The following is a 19,136-nucleotide window of genomic DNA, read 5'->3' as shown; positions in this document are numbered from 1 at the left end:
TGGGCGGCTTATGGTCTGCCCATGTTGGTGTCATTATCAGCCACCGAAATTGGGGCATAATTTTTAATGAAATAATAAGTTATATTTTAAGGGTCCTATTCTGTTTAATTAAAAGGACTTACCATTATCTCAGAACATTGTTAAAAAGTGTAAACAGTTGGTTACAGCTGCCCTGCCCTATACAAAAATGCACACCAGTTCTGGGTTTGCTTTTCACAAGAAGCATTGCCTGATGTGAATGATGCCTCGCACAAAAGAGCTCCTGGGTTCCTAATGGTTATATCGATAGAATATAACGAAGATTGAGAATATAGTGCTATATTCGTTGTCAATTCTAGCAATACAACCATTAGGAACTCAACTAAAACTTTCTCAAATCCGACAGTACATTCTAGCATGGAGCCGTTGCCATGGTGATGGGGACGCTCCATGAGCACGGAAGTCAGCAGAAGCTCTAAGTTGAAATCGCAATGCGATTTATAGAACTTGAATTAATGGCATTGCGATTTCAACTTACCACACTCTGCGTCAACTACGTAATTTTCCATGGGAGTTTTGCCATGGATCCCCCTCCGGCATGCCACAGTCCAGGTGTTAGTCCCCTTGAAACAACTTTTCCATCACTATTGTGGCCACAAAGAGTCCCTGTGGGTTTTCAAGTTCGCCTTCCTATTGAAGTCTATTGCGGTTCGCCCAGTTCGCACGTTCGCGAACATTTGCGGAAATTCGCGTTCGCACGTTCACGAACAGAAAATTTTATGTTCGCAACATCTCTATTCGTCAGTCCACGGTAAGACAAATTGTCTATAAATGGAGAAAGTTCAGCACATTGCAGACTGCTCAATGAGGTGAAGAAGAATCCTAGAGAGTCAGCTAAAGACTTAGCATATGCCAGAGACTTTTGTAACATCGCTGTTAGCGAATCTACGATATGTAAAACACTAAACAAGAATGGATTTCATGGGAGGATACCACAGAGGAAGCCACTTCTGTCCAAAAAAAAATTGCTGCATGTTTACAGTTTGCACAAGAGCACCTGGATGTTTTACAGCAGTACTGGCAAAATATTCTGTGGACAGATGAAACCAAAGTTGAGTTGTTTGGAAGAAACACGCAACACTATGTGTGGAGAAAAAGAGGCACAGCACACCAACATCAAAACCTCATCCCAACTGTGAAGTATGGTGGTTTGGGGCATCGTGGTTTGGGGCTGCTTTGCTGCGTCATGGCCTGGACGGATTGCCATCATTGAAAAAAAAATGAATTCCCAAGTTTATCAAGACATTTTGTAGGAGAACCTAAGGCCATCTGTCCACCAGCTGAAGCTCAACAGAAGATGGGTGTTGCAACAGGAGAACGACCCAAAGCATCAACAACAGAATGGCTTAAACAGAAGAAAATACACCTTCTGGAGTGGCCCAGGCAGAGTCATGACCTCAACCTGATTGAGATGCTGTGGCATGACCTCAAGAAAGCGATTCACACCAGACATCCCAAGAATATTGCTTAACTGAAACAGTTCAGTAAAAAGGAATGGTCAAGAATTACTCTTGACCGTTGAGCACGTCTGATCTGCAACTTCAGGAAACGTTTGGTTGAAGTTATTGCTGCCAAAGGAGGTTCAACCAGTTATTAAATCCAAGGGTTCACATACTTTTTCCACCTGCACTGTGAATGTTTACATGGTGTGTTCAATAAAAACATGGTAACATTTAATTATTCGTGTGTTATTAGTTTAAGCAGACTGTGATTGTCTATTGTTGTGACTTAGATGAACATCAGATCACATTTTATGACCAATTTGTGCAGAAATCCATATAATTCCAAAGGGTTCACATACTTTTTCTTGCAACTGTATTTCAAAGAATCTAAAAAGGAAATACCCCTTTTCAGATGAGATAGCCGCAAATTGGAACAAAGCTCCCAAAATAGATGTGGCCATATCTAAAGAAGCGAAGAAGTCATCCCTTCCCTTTGAAGATATGGGTTCTTTGAAACATCCTTTAGATAAAAAAAAGCTGAGGGATTCTTAAAAGGAGCTTGGGAAGCCTCTACTTCAGCCTTCAGGCCATCTATTGCCTCAACCGCGAGATCTCTTATAATATGGTTGTCTGATTTGGAAGAACAGCTAAAAAACTTATTCTGCGCACAGAGCATCATGGTTAAAGAATTGGAGTGGCGATCTCCAGTCAAAGAAAAGGTTATGTGCAATACACTGTGAAGGGGAATATTTATTTGGGTCAGCACTGGATGAGTTGCTGGAAAAAGCAGCAGACAGAAAAAGTTTCCAGCAGAAGGTGTTTTTTTCTTCTAGAGAAAGGTCAAGTTGCCCTTTTCGCTCCTTTCGGACCAATAGAGAAGAAAATAAAGAAGACAGATCTTTCAAAGCTAGATCCCGAAGGGAAGAAGGAAGAGGTTTCTTCTTTAACAAGTAGGTTAGAGGAGAGAAAAAAACGGGTCAGCAATGATGCCAGGGACCATGTAGGAGGAAGACTGAAAAAGTTTCTTCCTTCATGGACCAAAATTCCCAGCAGTCCTTGGATTCTGGACACTTTGAGTCACTGATTTAAAATGTAATTTTGTTTAACTCCCCCTTCAAGGTTCATAATTACAAGATCAACACAAAAGGGAGGAAGGGCTATAGTATCAGAAGTTCTGTCCTTAATAGAAAAGGAAGTTTTGGCACAAGGAGAGGGATTTTATTCTCCTCTTTTCTTTGTAAAAACAACAACCAGATGGTTCTTTCAAAACCATAATAAATTTAAAGAGACTAAATCGGTTCCTTTTGCAGAAAAAGTTCAGAATGGAAACTAGCAGGTTGACAATAAACAATTATTTCCAGGATGTTTCATGGCAGTTCTAGACTTGAAAGATGCTTACCTTCATGTTCCAATCCATCAGGAACACCAGAAATACCTAAGGATAGCGATAGAGATAGGAGGGGTAATGAATCACTGGCAGTTCCAAGCCTTTCCTTTTGGTCTAGTAATGGCTCCCAGAGTTTTCACCAAGGTGGTGGCGGAGATGTCAGCACATATTCAGGAGAAGGATATTTTGTTAATTCCCTATCTCGACGATTTTCAAATTGTAGCAGGAACGGAGAAGGCCTGCAGAATAGCAGTTCAAGATGTAATTCAGATCCTGAAGAAATTGGAATGGATCTTGAACAAAAGAAAATCAAAGCCAGAACCTCTTCAACGCCAGCAGTTCGTAGGGCTAATCTTGAACTCCAGAGACCAGAAATGTTTTTTGCCAGAAGAGAACATAGTCAACATAATGCGGACAATACGGAATTTAATAGATCATCCAGAAATTACGTTAAGAAAAGGTATGTCTATCCTGGGGAGTTTAACTTCCTGCATACCAGCGGTCACGGGCCCAGTTTCACTCAAGAGATCTTCAGTGGGAGATTCTAGAGGCCTGGCAGAAGGGGAAGCAACCCCTATAAATTAAAATAAAGATCTCTACCCAGACCTTGCTCTACCTGAGATGGTTGTTAGAAGCAGACAATCTAAACCAGGGACTTCCGTGATTAAAGAAGGATTTGGTTTGTTTGACAACAGACGCAAGTCCCTGTGGCTGGGGAGCCCACATTCAGAATTGTTCCTTGCAGGGGTGTTAGGGGGAAACTCTAAATAGAGCTTCTTCCAATATGAAAGAATTAATGGCGGTGAAATATGCAATTCTAGGCGCTCTGGCATTGTGTATAGACAAAGATTTGAGGATGTCTTATTACAATACAACGGTAGTGTCGTACATAAACAAGCGGGGGGGGGGACTGGGACCAAGAGTCAGGATTTGATGCTAATACTTAGTTCCATTTTCCAGATAGTAGAACAGAAATGAAGGTCAATTTCAGCAGTCCCCATCAAGCGGAAAGAAAATATTCAAGCAGACTTTTTGAGCCGTCATCTAATTTCCCAGGGGGAATGGTGTCTGGATCCCAGGATTTTCAATCAGATAGTAGACATCTGGGGTGTTCCCTGTATAGATCTTTTTGCCACAGTACAGAACATGAAAGTGGAAAGGTTTATTTCCCTGTCTCCGGAGGGATACCCCTGTGGGCTGTATGCCTTTCTCCACAGGTGGGATTTTCATCTGGCCTACACCTTTCCTCCATTTCCTCTGATTCCTCAAGTGCTAAAGAAGGTCAGGGATGATCAGTCGAGAATAATATTATTGCCCCGTTTTGGCCAAGCAGGCCATGGTTCACGTGGCTGAGAAGATCCTTGGGTGCTCCCAGCAACTCGCGGTCTTCTCTTTCAGGGTCCAGTATTCCATCCCCGGGTGGACAATCTCCACCTGATGGCTTGGAACTTGAAAGGCAGCTTTTAAAGAACAGGGGTTTTTCTACTAATCTAACACCCTTTTAAAAAGTAGGAAGGTAGTCACTATGTCAATTTATGCTAGAACCTGGCGAAAAAAATGACCTTCGGGTCTCCCCCCCCCCCCCCCCCCCACACTTTAAATAAAATACTAGAATTCCTTCAGAAAGGGTTAGAGATGGGGCTTTCTCCTAGCACTTTAAAGGTACAGGTTTCAGCTTTATCGGCCCTCTTCAATGATCGTTTAGCTTCCAATACCTGGATTATGCGATGTTTAATTTTTTTTTTTTTTTAAAACACTTTCCAGGTCTTCTCTTAATGTTTCCCCAAAGGTAGCCCCTTGGGATTTAAATCTGGTCCTGCAGGCTCTTACAGTTTCCCCCTTTAAGCCCATTCATCAGATCCCTATAAAAATCTTGTCGCTTAAATTATGTCTGTTGGTGGCCTTAACATCTGCCCGTAGAATTAGTGAGCTTTAGGTGATCTCCATCAATCAACCTTACACTTCCATTCTACATGATAGTCATTATTAAACCTGCCTCTGCATTCATTCCAAAAGTGGCCACTAAATTTCATAAATCCCAGGAGATTATTCTTCCCTCCTTTTATGATAATCCGTCTTCAGAAAAGGAAGAGGTCTTCCACTGTTTGTATGTCAGAAGATGTCTCATTCAGTATTTAATTATCAAGCTTCCAAAAAGACTCTGGCGCGATGGATTACTTCTGCTATATCCCTGGCATACTCATCGTCGGGGAAGGAGCCTCCTGAAAATCTCCATGCACACTCTACCAGCACTATCTCTACATCTTGGGCGGAGAAAGCGGCAGTTTCTATTGAAGATATCTGTAGAGCAGCGGTCTGGTCTTCTCCTACTACTTTCTTTAATCACTATCGGTTGCGGTTAAATTCTCCATCTGATTTGTCTTTTTTCGATCTAAGGTGCTTTCTGCGGTTATCCCACCATAAGTTTCCTTGGCTCTCTCTCTCGTGGTGCTGTCGTGGGTGAGGGGTAAAATGAAGATTACTTACGGGTAATTGGATTTTCCTGAACCCACGACAGCACCCTTATTTTTCCTTCCCTCTTTTTTGGGTGTTAGTGGTTTATTCACGGGCGTTGCAAAAAAAATAAAAAAAATAATATATATATATATATATAAATAAATCTAACTTACGTGGCGGAGTTCCTCAAATCCTTGGAAACGTCATATTGGAGGCAGAGAGGAGTATCCGCCTTTTTGTACCTCAGGTTTCCTGTCTTTGGGGGCGGATCCATCCTCTCTCATGGTTCTGTCGTGGGGTCAGGAAAATCCAATTACCCGTAAGTAATCTTCATTTCCTGTTACTCATTAAAGCTGTTGCTTTTATATCGGATGCCACTGCTGAGTCGGTCAGGATGACCGCTACATCTACAGCACTAACAGTTTCAGCTAGGAGAGCTCTCTGGCTGAAATCTTGGGCAGGAGATTTGTCATCTACAATGAAATTTCACATCCCATTCCATGGCGATATGCTGTTTGGTCAGGATCTTGAAAAAAGCCTCAGATACAAAAAAAAAATTTCCCTTGGGAAATAGGAAATTTCCTCCAATCCAATAAAACGGACAAAAATAAGAACCAGAAGTCCGGAAAAAGTAGAGGGTTTCTCTTCAACACCAAAACCACTGAGTCTTCTAAGCAATGATGCCAAATATGCAGTGGGGGGAAGGTTAAAAGCTTTTTTTGGCTAATGAAAAAAATATATAACATTGAATTCCTGGGTCTTAGACATAGTAAAATCAGGTTACGGGATTTCCTTCAGCCGTCCCCCTTCACTAAATGTATTTCAGATAACTCCAGTTTAAAAATCCTCTCTTCTTCAAAACGAGTTAGAAAAGGGCATAAGGGAGCTTTTAGATCTACGCACAATTGCTCCATCCATCAAGACCAAAGGGAAACTGGTTTCTATTCCACAGTTTTTCTCGTAAAAAAAAAACTGTTGAAAATACCGCCTCATAATAAATCTAAAAAAGTTAAACAAATTCATCAAGCATCAGAAATTCAAGATGGAAACTATTCCTTTTACATTGAATCTTTTTTAAAAAAAGGGGGACTTTATGGCGTCTCTAGACCTGAGAGATGCCTATTACCACATTCCAGTCTATTATGCAGATCAGAAATATTTAAAGAGACCTTTCACCTGGATAGCTTTAATCTAATTACCACATTCCAGTGCGGGCCCCCACTGATGTCTTGGCACATTTTTTTTCTTCTAAAGAGCCCCCCGTTCATCTGCTGTGGTCCCCGTATCTTTTGGCGCCTCATATGCTAATGAAGCGACTCTGTTATACTAGGCATGGACTTGCATCTCTCCTGGGCGCAGTTATCTTGTCCCTGGCTGCGAGCGCATCCAATCAGAGCGCCCCGCTCTTAGCCAGGGAGAAGGAGCTGAGAATCCTAAATCCTCTGGGGAATGTAGATTTCACTCCCTTGATGTGAGACGGGCAGTACGTCAGTACTTAGAATCTACAGGTCCATTTAGAAAGTCTGATTTACTTTTTATCCAGTTCCAGGGTGGCAATAAACGGAAGAAAGCTACTAAAGGGTCTATTTCTAGATTGGTAAAATCCACCATCTCTGAGGCATACAAAACTTTAGGGAAAGATCCACTGGGTTTCCTCAAAGCTCACTCTACCTACCAGATCAGTGGCAGCTTCATGGGCCGAAAAAGCTGATGCATCGGTTGAACAAATTTGTAGAGCAGCCACATGGGCGTCTCTGCATACCTTTATCAAACACTACAGGGTAGATGTTAGTTCTGGGCAGTATTTAGTCTTCGGCCGAAAAGTGCTGCAGGCTATTGTCCCTCCCTGGTTTACTTTATCTGTTATGTCTGGTATGCCGTCGTGGAGGATAAAATGGAAAAAATAGATTACACTTACTGGCAATTTCCTTTTCAGGAATCCTCCACGATGGCAGTGGATTTCCCTCCCCTCAAAAAATGTTTAAAAAAAGTGGGTATATACAGTACAGACCAAAAGTTTGGACACACCTCATTCAAAGAGTTTTCTTTATTTTCATGACTATGAAAATTGTAGATACACACTGAAGGCATCAAAACTATGAATTAACACATGTGGAATTATATACATAACAAAAAAAGTGTGAAACAACTGAAAATATGTCATATTCTAGCTTCTTCAAAGTAGCCACCATTTGCTTTGATTACTGCTTTGCACACTCTTGGCATTCTCTTGATGAGCTTCAAGAAGTAGTCACCTGAAATGGTCTTCCAACAGTTTTGAAGGAGTTCCCAGAGATGCTTAGCACTTGTTGGCCCTTTTGCCTTCACTCTGAGGTCCAGCTCACCCCAAACCATCTCGATTGGGTTCAGGTCCGGTGACTGTGGAGGCCAGGTCATCTGGCGCAGCACCCCATCACTCTCCTTCATGGTCAAATAGCCCTTACACAGCCTGGAGGTGTGTTTGGGGTCATTGTCCTGTTGAAAAATAAATTATGGTCCAACTAAACACAAACCGGATAGAATAGCATGCCGCTGCAAGATGCTGTGGTAGCCATGCTGGTTCAGTATGCCTTCAATTTTGAATAAATCCCCAACAGTGTCACCAGCAAATCACCCCCACACCATCACACCTCCTCCTCCATGCTTCACGGTGGGAACCAGGCATGTAGAGTTCATCCGTTCACCTTTTCTGCGTCGCACAAAGACACGGTGGTTGGAACCAAAGATCTCAAATTTGGACTCATCAGACCAAAGCACAGATTTCCACTGGTCTAATGTCCATTCCTTGTGTTCTTTAGCCCAAACAAGTCTCTTCTGCTTGTTGCCTGTCCTTATCAGTGGTTTCCTAGCAGATATTCTGCCATGAAGGCCTGATTCACACAGTCTCCATTTAACAGTTGTTCTAGAGATGTGTCTGCTGCTAGAACTCTGTGTGGCATTGACCTGGTCTCTAATCTGAGCTGCTGTTAACCTGTGATTTCTGAGGCTGGTGACTCGGATGAACTTATCCTCCGCAGCAGAGGTGACTCTTGGTCTTCCTTTCCTGGGGCGGTCCGCATGTGAGCCAGTTTCTTTGTAGCGCTTGATGGTTTTTGTGACTGCACTTGGGGACACTTTCAAAGTTTTCCCAATTTTTCGGACTGACTGACCTTCATTTCTTAAAGTAATGATGGCCACTCGTTTTTCTTTACTTAGCTGCTTTTTTCATGCCATAATACAAATTCTAACAGTCTATTCAGTAGGACTATCAGCTGTGTATCCACCTGACTTCTCCACAACGCAACTGATGGTCCCAACCCCATTTATAAGGCAATAAATCCCACTTATTAAACCTGACAGGGCACACCTGTGAAGTGAAAACCATTTCAGGTGACTACCTCTTGAAGCTCATCAAGAGAATGCCAAGAGTGTGCAAAGCAGTAATCAAAGCAAAAGGTGGCTACTTTGAAGAACCTAGAATATGACATATTTTCAGTTGTTTCACACTTTTTTGTTATGTATATAATTCCACATGTGTTAATTCATAGTTTTGATGCCTTCAGTGTGAATCTACAATTTTCATAGTCATGAAAATAAAGAAAACTCTTTGAATGAGAAGGTGTGTCCAAACTTTTGGTCTGTACTGTGTATATATATATATATATATATATATATATATAATGTAGGTATGATATTATACATGCTTGTTCACCTATGAACTAGAATAGGTATTTATAGATAAGTTTGGTTGTGGGGTGAATGATAAGGCTCTCTAGGCTTCGGTCCAGAAAGACAATAAGATGGAGGAGGGCCTACTTTTAAACTTCCTGTCCCTATCTGGCTGGAGGAGGGTCATCTCTCGAGGTATGCCGTTGTAGAAGATTAATGAAAAGGAAATTACCGGTAAGTGTAATCCAGTTTTTCTGATCCTGGACAACCCCTAGTCCATTGATACGACCATGGTGCTGCTGTGCCCGTGTTGTGTGGACCCATTGACTTAAATTTGTCCATGATCCACAAGATGCGGTGAAAGATAGTATACAGAATCTTTTGCTGCGGTTTGCGGGCACATTGAGGTCAATGAGTCCACAACATGGGCACGGCCGCACAATGGTCGCGTGAATGTACCTTTAGCCATATATTGGTTTTATGTCTAAACAACCTTGTCAAACATGAGTGGAAAAGTACAGTACGTGTTGTTAAAGGAGCACTACAAAAAAAACTAATACACTGTTACGCCTATTGAATCATATATGTATATTGGGAAGGGGGATGCATTGTACTGCTCTTTAAATCCTTGCATAATGTAGATTCCATATTCTCACTATTACAGCTCAATTAGGGGTTGTCACCTAGCTTTCTCAAGACCCCTGAATGGCAATTCTGCCTAATTATGTAGTGATACATGCACTGCCTGAATAACCACATACCTGGGCAGATTTGCTGGGTAGCAATCCCAGTTGGAGGTGTAATGGGGCCATTAGTGGTTGTCATTATTTGAACTACAGAGAAGAAAGACACATAATAGGGCAGAATTATTAAGAATGGTATTTCATATGCCAGGCTTTCACTGAAACATCTTGGGGTAAAATACACCAAATGTATTAGTAGGCCCAAAACTCTTATTAAGTTTGGCACAGTTTGGTCTCGTTGAGCCAGAAAATGTAATAATAATAAATTTTATATATATATATATATATATATATATATATATATAGATAGAGAGAAAGAGAGAGAGAAAAAAATACACAAGTCCATCCTTTCTTAGATCAATTATAAAAAATTGTTGCATAAAAGGAGTTGTTCAGTGATGGCTCACCTCCAGCACTCCAGCTGTGGTAAAACTTCCAAGATGTACACTTGCTTGTCTGTTTTCAGAATAACACAGAAATGAATAGAGCATGCCGGGAGTCGTAGTTTCACCACAGCTGGAGTGCCGGAGGATAGCCATCACTGGGATAGGCCATCGCTAGCTGATCGGCAGGGTTCGATATCCCACACCCACACAAATCAGCTGTTTGGATGTATCTGGACAACTCTTTAATTTTAACCAGCAATGCCGTTTGCTATTAGATAATCATCTAACTCTTTTTGGACATAGTATGTCATTCCTAACTCTTGAGGTAGGGCACATCCTAGTTTGCCAGCTTTAACTATAAAGAACCCTTTCCTGTATTGGTGTATAAATGCACCATGGTCCTTTTGTAAAGTCCTTGGAACAAATAAATCTCATTCCAGTTCTTTGTGCTGACAACATGAACGAGCTCAATTTTTAAAGGGGTTTTCTGAGATTTTGATACTGATGAGCTATCCTCAGGATAGATCATCAGTATCTGATTGGGAAAGGGTGGGGTCCAAGCTGTGCTGTAATATCGTGCTCAGCCCTATTTACTTCAATGGGGCTGAGCGTGATACCAATAGCCGCTATACAATGTACGGCGATGTGCTTGGTAAGCTGCGAGAAGGCCATGGCGTTCACAGGAGCACTGATGCCTTCTTAAACAGCTGATCGGTGGGGGATCCCGGGTGTCGGACCCCACCAATCAGATACTGATGACCTATTCTGAAGATAACAGTGAAGCGGTTCCATCTAACCATAAAAGTTGTTTGTTTTGAGAGAGCTTGTCATTGCGTTATCCCGCCCACCATTACTGTGACATGAATAAAAAAAATGTTTATTAAAGGGAAAATGTTATCCTCACGTAGGTAAGGAGGATGCACTGCACCTGTGTCTGTACGTACTGAATGGGAGCCAGGTAGATTACACTTTAGTTATGCTGGAGGAGTGGCTGAAACTATTTAATACTGTATCTGTTAAAATTCCATTTTTATAAAATGTAGTCCTTTTTGTAACATCTTTATGCACATGGACATACTATTTTAAATGTGTTTGCATTATGTACATGGTGGAGACCAAATGTAACTTTATTTTTATTTTATTATATACGATATATATATATATATATGTGTGTATATATATAGGCCCTCATTAATCTAGGGGCTCTGTCAATTAACATGCTTTATGTCTATTTAAAATGTATTATTTAAACTGTAAATTTGGGTCTCACAACGAACAACTCTTAATACAGGAGTTAATCATGAGGTCTCAAAGAAAGCAGATCATACCAGGGCAAACTGCAACCAGTCATTTCCTTCATAGAGGCAATGTAGTAATAGTGACTATTCACATGAATGCCAGTCCGCCAACGCAAAAGCCACAACTTTTTCTTTTTAGGGACTGATGACAAGATTCTTCTGCATCTTTCTTTGATCTATAGCCAGTTAATCTCCAGCCGGCATGCGCACTTCGCTCGACGATGCCATTACCTGTAGTCCGCACGGGCTCAGACTACAGTGTGTAGTGCGCACACGCTGTATTTCAAACAGGCTCAGGGATTATGTCAGCGCGCCGGTGTAGCGTTATACTACCCTACCTCGTGAGATTTCCCTACCTCCTGACTTCCTGTCGCACTGCTAATGACGTGAGGAGGCGTTCCTGAGTTTTGACGATCTGCGCATGCGCAAACCGACAGTTTATGGAAAATCTCAGCGGAGTTCAGCTTCACACCGGGACACTGCGCATGCGCCGGCCGGAGTTAGCCGCGCTTGTGCACTGGGCCGTAATATTTCCCTACTGAGGCTCTCCTGCGCATGCGCAGTGTCCCGGTGTGAAGCTGAACTCCGCTGAGATTTTCCATAAACTGTCGGTTTGCGCATGCGCAGATCGTCAAAACTCAGGAATGCCTCCTCTTGTCATTAGCAGTGCGACAGGAAGTCAGGAGGTAGGGAAATCTCACGAGGTAGGGTAGTATAACCGTGGGCACCCTATGTAAGTCATTAGCATATCACTAAAATCGCTTTTATAAATAAATAAATCAAGACTATTAGTTAATAAGGGCATTATTTAATACAGCTCAGGGAGACCTACAAGTTGCTATTTTTTTCTGTAGGGGGTAAAATGTAGTGACAGAATCCCTTTAAGTTGCACAGGGTGTTAAAAAAAAAAAAAAAAATTATAATAATAATATATATATAATATATACACACACATATTAGAAAAACTAACCTAGGTTGGAGTCGATCTCGGGCTCCGCCTTTTCTGCAGGTTTCTTGTCCCTGGGGGCGGATCCCATCTCTCTATGTGGTGCTGTCGTGGGATCTGGAAAATCCGATTACCGGTAAGTGTAATCATCACTTTCTACTCCATGCTCCAGTTCTGTGCCCGTTGTGGGTACATTGCATGAGCAATCGCATCAATCGGTGCAATCCAGGCAGGCAAACACTTCTCCCCATACCTGGCTCATATTATTTCTTTTGTGAAATGTGGTAGCATTTCAAAGTGAACCATAATGTGGGAAGGGTTGCCAACCAGAATTTTTATTTTTTTTGCACAACTTATTCCAAAATCATGGATAGCCAAAATATTTTATGGACAAATTGAAAGCCATAATGAATTATAATGATTATAATCCATGTCTATAGGTCAGTATACTGACAAACTCATTACTAGCATTTACTGTGAGCTGTTAAAACAGTATTACTCTTACCAGTAATTTCCTGTCTAGTAATTTCCTCCATGATGGCAGTACTCCAAGCAGGCGGGAACAGGAAGAATAAATTTGACTCCTCCTCAGTGTCTTACTGGACCGATCACCTAGAGAATCTGACCACACGCATACTAACGCCATACACCCAATTGTAGTGCTACTAAGGCCTCATGCACACGACCGTTGTTTAATTCCATGTCCGTTGCGCCGTTTTTCGTGATTTTCTGCGGACCCATTTATTTTCAATGGGTCCGTTGAAAACTCTGCTAATGCACCGTTTGCCATCCGCGTCCGTCAAAAAAATATAACCTGTCCTATTATTTTCCCGGAAAACGGTTCACGGACCCATTCAAGTCAATGGGACCGCTAAAAAGGCACACAAGATTGTCGTCCGCGTCCGTTTTTTTCCTATCATTTGCATGGCAAACCTGTCTTAGACTTTTTTTTACATTCCTTTATGTCTGGTGGTCCTCCAAAAATAAAGGAAGACACACGGAAACAAATACTGAAATGGATAGCGGAACAACGGAACCCCATTTTGCGGAACGGAACAACAACGGTCGTGTGCATGAGGCCTAACCTATACTTCAATATATAAATTATGTTGTTTTTTTTCAGGGGGAATATAGAGTGTCGTCATGGAGAAAAGGAAATTACCGGTAAGATACAGTTTTTCCTTTTCGTCCTCCATGACAGCAGTACTCTGAGACATACCAGATTAATAACTAGGGCGGGAAAATGGCTTGCAGCTAGGCATGAGCGAATTTTATATTTTGAAGTTCGTGTGCGGGTTTGTGTTGTGGTATTTACTGAATAGCATTATGCATTCCATTACCATGGACTAGGTCCCAGGAGAGTACTCCAGCATAAAGTAAACCAGACGGATCCGTTATGCAGGCCATATTATGACGGAATAAATAACGGAATGCCTCTAAAGGCATTCCGTTATGATCCGAGGTAACGGAATCCATAATGCAATTCAGTAAATACCACAACACGAACCCGCACACGGACTTTAAAATACTTGTAGCACTTTTCTGCCAAAAGCCAAATCCTTTTTACCACTAATGTCAATCCTATAATGTTTAGCAAGCGTATGTGGACTTGGCCATGCACCAGCCCTACATATCTGATCAATTGAGGTGTCAGCTTTTTCTGCCCCGGAAGTTGAAATTGCCCTGGTCAAATGAGCCTTCAGATTTTCTGGGGGCACACTATTTGTAGCCCTGTAGGCCTCGAAACATAGCCATCCTGATCCATCTAGCTAGGGAATCCTTCGAAGCCTTACATGCTTTGTTTGAGCCATCGAATTGCAAGAACAAAGCATCTGACTTTCTCCAAGGTTTGGTGGCTTCTAAATATACCAGACACAATGCCTTAGGCTACTTTCACACTCGCGTTTGGTGCGGATCCGTCATGGATCTGCATAGATGGATCTGTTCAGATAATACAACAGTCTGCATCCGTTCAGAACGGATCAGTTTGTATTATCTTTAACATAGCCAAGACGGATCCGTCTTGAACACCATTGAAAGTCAATAGAGGACGGATCCGTTTTCTATTGTGCCAGATTGTGTCAGTGAAAACGGATCCGTCCCCATTGACTTACATTGTGTTGGCTCATCGTTTGGCTCAGTTTTGTCAGACGTTTTGGTGTCTGCCTCCAAAGCGGATTGGAGGCGGAACGGAGCCAAACTGATGCATTCTGAGTGGATCCTTATCCATTCAGAATGCATTAAGGGCAAAACTGATCCGTTTTGGACTGCTTGAGAGATCCCTGAACAGATCTCACAAACGGAAACCAAAACGCCAGTGTGAAAGTAGCCTTACATCAAGGGAATCAAGAAATTTCCTTATCTGTTATAGGGTTCTCACAGAAGGAGGGAGGAACAATCTCCTTCTGCCTATGGAAATCCTTTACCACTTTGGGCAGGAAGGAATGTTCAAATGTAAGGATAATTCTGTCTTTCAGAATTTTCAAGAAAGGAGCAGTGCATTTCAAAGCTTGGATTTCACCTACTCTCCTGGGCGATATAGCTACCAGAAAAACAGTTTTAAAGGTAAGAATGTTTAACAAGGAAGGCTTCCAACAATGGTTCAGACGGGCTGGAAGTTAGACCAGAAAGCACCAAATTTAAAGGTATAAAACAGACTTTAGTACGTTGCCTTTTTCTGGTGCGTCGCAGATTCCAATTGTGAAGTGGGTACAGTTCACATATACAAGTGCGTTTTTCAAGTGGACCACGCTGTTCCAGAGCAAACAGAAAATCCTCCTTTCCGAATCAAGCAGATATCACTGGATATGGGAAAGCATTCAGGTCACATAGATCCACTTTCTCCTTTCCTTTGTGAACTCCTGTGAAGGATCACGGTTGCCGCAAATAGTGAAGCACAATCACATAAATTGAGCTGCAAAGGTTTACAAGCAGTGTACAAAAAAATCTGTCACCCGACCCGGGTTTTGCTCCGAAAAGCTTTGTCAGGGGTATCTCTTGTTCAGGTTGCTGTCAGATGGAGAAACATACCAGGTTTTAAAAAAGAACCCCACAGTTGAGTTTAAATTAAAACTGAACCAGCTTCTGACCAGAGGTTTTAAAAGAGAGATCATCCATAAGAAAGAGTTTGAGTATTTGAATAATAAGTTCCCGGTAATAAGTTACCCAAAATACACAAGAGTCTGACCAACTCCCCTGGCAGACCCATTGTGTCTGGGATTGATTCCCTTACAATCAGATTAGGTGAATATGTGGACTACTATCTTCAAAAGTATGTCCCACTGATACCCTCCTATTTAAGGGACTCTGGTACCATCTTAGATCTAGTTAAAGGGTTTGGCGTTGCCCTGCTGACATGTGGTTAGCCACGATTGATGTAACATCCCTATACACTGTGTTCCCTAAGGACTTGGGCCTTAAGGCTACTTTCACACTTGCGGCAGGACGGATACGACAGGCTGTTCACCATGTCGGATCCGTCCTGCGGCTATTTCGCCGTGCCGCCGCTCCATCCCCATTGACTATAATGGTGACGGGGGCGCAGCACGGCGAAAGCCGCCGGACTAAAAAGCCTGACATGCAGTAATTTTAGTCCGGCGGCCTTTCGCCGTGCTGCGCCGGAGCTCCGCCCCGTCCCCATTATAGTCAATGGGGACGGAGCGGCGGCACGGCGAAATAGCCACAGGACGGATCCGACATGGTGAACAGCCTGTCGGATCCGTCCTGCCGCAAGTGTGAAAGTAGCCTAAGGCGATAGAGGAAGAGATGAAACAAGTCCCCTTGATGACAGAGGAACAGGAGAGGTTCATCCTCGACTGTTTGGATTTTTGCCTCTGTCATAATTATTTTTGGTATAAGGACAACTATTACCTTCAGCGAACTGGGACGGGCGATGGGGGGGAAATTCGCCCCCAGTTTCGCTAATATATTCATGGGGCCCTGGGAAAAAGAAATCATCATGCCCGTTCTCAATAAAGTAACTGAGTTTGGTGAGCTCATTATTTGGAAGAGGTTTATTGATGGCTGCTTGATTATTTGGAGGGGATAGAAACAGGGCCTTTTTGATTTTATAGGTCACCTGAATTTAAATCAGTGGAACCTCTCCTTCACAAGTACAGTCAGTAAGAATATCATCAATTTCCTCGATCTAATTATATTTGTATAAGATGACCACCTGAAGACTACAACGTTCTTTAAGGAGACGGAATGGGTATATAGACACCTCTAGTTACCATTATAAACTCTGGTTTAAAAATATACCAAAGGGGCAAATAAAAAGGGTGTATCGTAACTGCTCGAAAGAAGATGATTTTAAGATGCAGAGTGAGCGATTTGTGGAAAAGGGATACTGTAGAGAGGATCTAGTGAAATGTAGGAAAGAGAAGGAAAAAGTGAAAAAGAAGGAAGTTCGTTTAAAATAAAAAAAGATTTCCGTTTGTCTTTAATTCCACAATTCAATGTGCAGGCTGGGATTATTAAAAATGTGATAAAAAAAGAACTGGTCAACTCTGAGGAATGATCTGGTGTTGGGGAAAGACATCCCGGATCAACCAAGTGTGATTTTCAGAAAGGCTCCTAGTCTCCGCACTAGATTTGTTCACAGTTCAATACATTTTGAGGGTCTAAGAAAAGGAAACAAATTTACCTGGTGTGGGTTCTGCCTGCTGTGTCGAAATAGAAAAAAAGAAAAAGGGACACACAGATTGTGCATTCCAATCAGAAAGATCAGGACTATAAAGTAAAAGAACTTACCTGTGAGTGTGTAGGGGTGGTCTACATGTTGGAGTGCCCATGCGAAGTGGTTTGAAAAATCAGAGTGGTTTGTTAGTTTTTGGGGTCGGGCTGGTTAAGCCGCATTGGCGGGGAGGGAATTCCATCATGCAGATCAATAGGAGGGAGGTTGAATGGATCTAAAGGATGGGTACATTACAACCTAAAGGGATGAATGTAGAATTTGACCTTAAACCCTGCCTTACCTGAAAGTAGTTCTGTACCGCAGTATCCACTGGAGCCGTTCGAGGACCTTTGATAGTTTTACTGAGGGACTGGGATTGGCTCGAGGAGATCATGTGGGATATGACATATTCTGATATCTGTGAATGAAGGTAGGCAGTCCTAGGGTGTGTAGTTCATCATTGGTTGGAATACAGGCCATGTGGGGAGGATGGTCATTTCTGAATGGGAGAACACTACGGAGCGTGTTTTGGATTAGGTGTTTCGTTTATTCTGGAATTTGAAGGAGGATGTTTTTTGCAATGTTTGTATATTTCATGCTTTTATATTTATATCTATAGGATGTATATTGTATTTAGGGTTTTATAAATTTATGGATGTATATTTTTGCAATGAGCCTCATTGGGTATGATGTTTTTTATGGAGGTGTGGTGGATCACCACCTGTGGGTTTATAAAGACTGACCTGGAATTGGCGGAAGAGATACCCCTGACGAAGCTTTTCGGAGTGAAACCCGGGTCAGGTGACAGATTTTTATTTTATTTTTGTACACTTCTTGTAACTCTCTTTTATCTTGTAAGTACAATAAAACCTTCGCAGCTCAATTTATGTGATTGTGCTTGAACCTTGATCCTTCACAGGAGTTCACAAAGGAAAGGAGAAAGTGGATCTATGTGACCTGAATGCTTTCCCATATCCAGTGATATCTGCTTGATTCGGAAAGGAGGATTTTCTGTTTGTTCTGGAGCAGCGTGGTCCACTTGAAAAAACCCCACCAAATTTAAAGGGTTTTTCCCATCTTGCTAATTCATCCTCACCTGCAGCCAGCTCTGCTGTTCACTTCCTGGATTCATGCTTCTAAGGCTAGGCGGGCTGAGGCAGTTTGAGTGAAGCCCTGCCACACCTCTTTCTGACATCCAACTCCTTGCGTGCTCGTTTATGTGTCTCCTATGGCCACCGCTTCTCTCCCGAATCCCTGGGCTGCGCTTGCGCAGAAGACATTTTTTTTTTCACCCAGCCTAACGCTAATTGCAGTCCTGAGAGCTCACGCTGCCCCGCATAGCTTATTTCTTTAGTACCGCGTCTCATACAGAACCTCGCTGCATACAGGGCATGCACAGCTCTGTATGAGACGCAGCACTGAAGAAATAAGCCTAGCGCAACAGCGTGCGCGTTCAGGACTGCAATGAGCGGCCGGCTGTGTGAAAATAAAGTGTATCTATTGGATACCATATGACAACAATGAGGTAGGTGGGAAATAATTTTTATCAAGATGGGTGGGAATTTTCCAGTACAATATATATACAAAAATGATCACGGGCACATCATTAACAGATTAAACAGTGATCATTGTGATGGGAATACCCCTTTAAGTCCCAGGGAGAAACTCCTGATCTAATTAAATGTCTAAGTCTAGTGGCCTCCTTGATAAATCTAACTATCTTAGGGTACTTTCACACTTGCATTAAAGTTTTTCGATATAGAGTTCCGTCCTAGGGGCTCAATACTGGAAAAAACGGATCAATCCATTCAGGATGTCTTCAGTTCAGTCACTCTTATGGTATTTGGCCGGAGAAAATACCGCAGCATGCTGCAGTATTTTCTCAGTCCAAAATTCCGGAACGCTTTTCGGAATGCCGGATCCGGCATTATTTTCCATTGAAATGCCAAGTGTTCCGGCAAAACAAATCCGGTTTTCCAGTCTGCACATGCGCAGACCTTTAAAAATGCAAAAAATAAATAAATAAAATACCGGATACATTTTTCCAGATGACACCGGAGAGACAGATCCAGTGTTTCAATCCAGGTGAGGATCCATCTAACAACTGCATCAGTA

The sequence above is a fragment of the Bufo gargarizans genome, chromosome 5, assembly GCF_014858855.1.
Source record: "Bufo gargarizans isolate SCDJY-AF-19 chromosome 5, ASM1485885v1, whole genome shotgun sequence".
Lineage (NCBI taxonomy): Eukaryota > Metazoa > Chordata > Amphibia > Anura > Bufonidae > Bufo > Bufo gargarizans.
This window is presented reverse-complemented; position numbering follows the sequence as displayed.